Below are 5,523 nucleotides of genomic sequence, written 5' to 3' on the forward strand. Positions count from 1 at the left end.
TCACATTAAGAATATGTTAAAATAATTATATTTCATTGTATAATTTACAGATTACTGTGGTTTGAACACAGAAAAACTGTAATACATAAAACAATACAATACAGTTAAAATTACAACATGACAGTGTTAAAATCATGTTTTTTTATATTTTTTCATTCTTGAATATACTATAATATACTTACTTCTTATTTCTATTTGTTTAATGCATATGTTTATTTTTGAAATTGGAAATAACCCAGTACTGAGATATTCTTGGAAATTAAATGAGAATCCATAAAACAGCTGGCGTTTGGATTCTGCGGCCGACCGGCTATTTGGAGTGGAATGCAGCCCACGGCAGACAGCCCAAACAGTAATCGAACGCCTCCGAAGGAAACGGCCGCTGAACTGAGACACGCCTACTGAGCAGTAGAGTTTGTTTCTGTTATTTCATTGGACTATTTAATTATCGCGGGAGCTGCCACTTTTTGCAGGTTAACGGTTACGGCTCAGTGCGCGCCAAGTCTGTCTCTCAAGTCTGCCTTCCACGGACCACGGAGCTGTGTGCACATGAGCGGAGGATCACATCTGTAGCACTGGTAAGCTAACCGTTTATTTTCTTCAAACTTCAATTATAACACGGTGTGTTGTCAGGACAATACTAACTTCTGTTTGTGATTGAGTGCATTTTGCAGCAAAACGTTGAGGGTTTATGTTCTGCATTGCATAAGTGTTTTTTCAAATGTGTTGGCGCGAACTGCAAGCAAACAACGGTGTGTTGTCAGGACAATACTAGCTTCTGTTTGTGATTGAGTGCATTTTGCAGTCATAGTTATAACTTCTACTGACCGGGAGTTAATTTAAATAGTCTGGTAACGTTATTGAAGTATCATGCTAAAAGCTGAACTCTTTATTTTCATTTAATTCATGCTGTTGTGAAGCGGGGGGTTTGAAGCTACATCTGAGGGGGTTCAAAGTTAACGGGCAGTCATGTTAGCGTGCTAAAAATGATTACCTGCCGTTTTTGCAGGTTAACGGTTACGGCTCAGGGCGCGGCCAAGTCTGTCTCAAGTCTGCCTGCCACGGAGCTGTGTGCACATGAGCGCAGGATCACATCTGTAGCACTGGTAAGCTAACCGTTTATTTTCTTCAAACTTCAATTATAACACGGTGTGTTGTCAGGACAATACTAACTTCTGTTTGTGATTGAGTGCATTTTGCAGCAAAACGTTTATGTTCTGCATTGCATAAGTGTTTTTTCAAATGTGTTGGCGCGAACTGCAAGCAAACAACGGTGTGTTGTCAGGACAATACTAGCTTCTGTTTGTGATTGAGTGCATTTTGCAGTCATAGTTATAACTTCTACTGACCGGGAGTTAATTTAAATAGTCTGGTAACGTTATTGAAGTATCATGCTAAAAGCTGAACTCTTTATTTTCGTTTAATTCATGCTGTTGTGAAGTGGGGGGTTTGAAGCTACATCTGAGGGGGTTCAAAGTTAACTGGCAGTCTACTTTTTTCTGTTCTTTCTGCCACTTCTTTCTCTCTTTTCTGTCTAATTTGAGACGTTTATGTTGCACAATGTTTTTTGTTACTGTAAGCTCGTAAAGGGCTAGTTTGGATGCTTATGGATACTTATCCATAGTCAGTGTATTACTTGCATGTCTTTGGAGGAACAGGCAGGAGTACGGGTACGTATGTAAAGCTGTGGATGGGTGCAGCAGCGAAACGTATTTTAGCCACCTAAAAATTCAGTTTACGTGTACGCTATATTTATAATATTGTCACAAATGTACCCTGCTGCTTCAGTCCCTATCAGAAACAGACTGTATAGCTGTCTGACAGCAAGGTAGAGCTTTGAAAATATTCTTTAATATAGCATACACTAAGAGTAATATTGTTTTAGTTTTTTTGGTGGCTTAACTATGTCCACAGCAGTGCATTGCTTAGCTGTCTGCTGGTTCTCCTCTCTGTTTCTCCAAACTGTAGCTCCTACAACCCCCCTTCAAACAATATGAACTATCCCCTAAAAGCAAGTCAAATTGACATTACATTTATCTCCCCTTAACCTGCAAATACACATACATACATTTTTGTATTGATGGTGAGCAATTTAACAGACCTTAAAATGTGTGCTAAAATTGTTTTGTGAAATATTTCAGGAAGACAAGTCTTGTTTTAATTTAGTTTGAATTGTGTTTTTCTTCTTTTTTAGGACGATCATGCTATTCTTCAAGGCGATTCATGCTGAGTGTGGATCGAAACATAGTACAGGACAACATCCCCTCCTTGGTTTCTGCCCTGTCCATGATGTTTGGGAGCTATTATTGCTTTAACATCGCCTACCCGTCAGAGCTGGCATCCACCCTGGAGTTTGTCCAGAGGTATGTGTTTTTTGGGATTGGCTTTATCCAACAATTTATTTTATTAAACTGCAACAAATCTAAAGCAGCTGCTTCAGTGAATTGGGGGTTAAGATAATTGTCATTTTGGCTTCAAAATAATAAGATTGATGTGAAGTTTTTTTGTTGTTAGGCAAGCTATTTTATTATTAATTCTGTTGTTTGTTTGTATTTTTATTTTAAGGTGTTTTTTCTCCATCAACCCAGAGAAGGGCACCAAAGTGAAGAAGACACGTGCATCCCGTCTTCAGGTGAACCCGAGAGTCCTCACCTTGATACAGGAACTTTCGGACCATGAGTGGCGTGATGTCTGAATATGGACAGTAAGATCAATGGCATGTAGCGATGTGCCCAAGTTACAGTTTGTTTGATTGTTTAAATCGTAGTTAAAAATTTGAAGTGCCTTTTTTTTCCATGTTCTTTTAACTAATTTTAAAAAATGCAATATGTAACTCTCAAAATGTCAAACTATTCTTTTAAGGTCATTGTAAAAGCTCAGGACATCACTGTTGAGTGTAAAAATGTTGATGTGTTACACTCCACTGGGTGGTTTTGTTTTGTTTTCCACTTGGGTTTTTGCTTCTGAAGTGAAGGGTCTCTGCTGACCCTACCTCTTCACCTATCTCACTTAGACACACACACACACATGTGTTTTGCAACTGTAGCTTCATCACGTACACACTTCCTTTAGCAATGAACATGTATTCAACTAAGACGAGTATTATATTATACAGGTGCCCACTATAAGAGATGAGACATATAAAGTACTAAAATATTTAAAAACATTATTTCCCATAAATCATTTGATGTGATGCAAGTAACCTCTCAACTTTGTTCAGCTTGAATTTCCTGGACAATGTGAGCTGTTTGTTTATTGTGCAGCCTTAGTTTGTATGTTTTACCAATATGTATGTTGAGAAATGACAGATGTTTTTGATCACTGCTATTATATATATATATATATAATAAATTCTTGGAAAGGCAAGTTCTTGTTGGAATTTTTTCAACTTTTAATACAGTGGCTCTTGAGGTTTATCTAGCTTTGCATTTTAAATTTTAAGTGCTTAATCTGTGTACCCTGGATTACATTCTTCACATTTCTGGTAATAGTCAAACGTATATATACGAAGGCAGTGTAGTTTAAATGAAATCTTTCAATCTGACTAATGTATAGGAAAAAACATTTTTATATATCAATAATCCTTACAGGCGGTTTTATACTATATATATATATATATATATATTTGAGATTGCTATTCATAGAACAGTTTTTTCTGCATTTTAATTGTAATAAATACATTTTACAGAACATTTAAATTGCAGTATTTAGATGTTGCTTTCACTGTAAAACTCGTCATTACTACGGCAAAATACACTAAATTATACACAACTTTTGATTACAATTTGCGGGAAAATTCAGTTAAATTACAGCATTACACTGATGCTTTTACAGTTAAACAGTGTTATTTGTTTGGTATTTCTCTGTAAAATTGAATGGGATTCAATGTACAATAGACAACAACTGCATGTAAATCTTACTGAAATAATCAGTTTAATAGCAACGTGATCATGCTAATTCAGCAGAAAAGGGCTGTTGAAATGACAGATTTAAAAGTAAATTACAACAGTTTTAAACTGTAAAATATACACGTTGTTCTGTAAAGTTGTTTACAGTTTACCGTATTTTTTACATCATTATTCTGGCAACAAAGCTGCCAGGTTTTTACCGTAAAAACAACGTTTTTTTTTTACAGTGTATGTTTACTTCAATTGTGTGGTGTTTAGATATTCTACAGTCTAGGTTGAAAGACTATTATGTAAGGTTTCTTATCTTAATATCAGGAACCACCTGTGATTCTATCTATGTGTGATGAAGTACGTGTTCATCTATAACACTTGAAAGTAAACTTTAGCATAATTATTATAATCAATTGGTGTTGTATTTATACGTTTTTCTTTTTACCCCTATTTTGTGCAACAATTCTGTACAACCAGCAGAGTGCGCTGTTGTAATTGTTCAGCTTTTTCCAGCCTTGGGAGCCCTTCTAAAAATGGACTTCTTTTTAACAAGAAGCTTATTTTCTTAATAACTACCTTTGATATGGGAAAGAAATTCACTTTATGATTTAACATTAAAACTTAAACCAGCACACACTTGCAAGAACAATTTTTAGGATTAATGGACAAAGCATAAATCAGCCATCATACATTTGCACACACAATTTTTAGGATTAATCAACAAAACATAAACCAGCCAAACCACATTTGCACAGTAAAGCATAAGCAGGTAAAACTCCTTTGCAAGGACTAATATTTCAAAAATCAGATTTTAGCTTTTTTAGAAAATACAATAATCCTTTTCTTCAAAAACCAAACTCCAACGGTATAGATAACCTGATTCAGCAAAATGGAATATCTAATTCCAACTTTGACTCAAGAAGAATGATTTTTTCTACACACTATGGAGGTCATGAATATTGAATTAGCCTCATGTGAGTGAAACTGAATGGATTTAAAAAAACAAACAACAACTGGTCCTCTGAATTTGCATTTCACAGAATGGCGACTGCCATGTAATTGTTTGTCAACATGAGGTCAAAACAAGATGGCAACTGATTTCAAATGCTGACCTGGAGAACAAAGAGTTTTTTGCAAGAAGAATGGCTGTCTCTGATGCGTTGAAATCCTGAGGTGTTGATTTCAACAAAGAAACCTCATTCCAGGCCAAACTTCAGAGCAGTATAACAACACGACACTCTCAATATGCTGAACAATTTAAACAAGTTAACAATACAAATAGTTAGAGACCATCAAAACTATTTAGTCTATGGTCGTCTGAGCAACTCTCACGCTATTATGCGACCAAATGGGAAGCCAGTCAAACACTATTAGAAGAATATCGTCTATCTAACGCACGAATGCCGTTTTCTTTCCGTAATGCACACCAGTGTTAATTTCGTCAACGAAAACTATGACGAAAAATGTTCGTCAACGACCTTTTTTACATGACTAAGACGAGACGATGACGAGCTAAAAATAGATTCTTGATAACGAAAATTTGACGAAATGTATATTTAGTTTTCGTTGACGAGACGAGACGGGACTAAGGTGTTAATGGTGGACTATCGGACATTCAAAATGC

This window comes from Trematomus bernacchii, unplaced genomic scaffold (genome assembly GCF_902827165.1).
Source record: "Trematomus bernacchii unplaced genomic scaffold, fTreBer1.1, whole genome shotgun sequence".
Taxonomy (NCBI): Eukaryota; Metazoa; Chordata; class Actinopteri; order Perciformes; family Nototheniidae; genus Trematomus; species Trematomus bernacchii.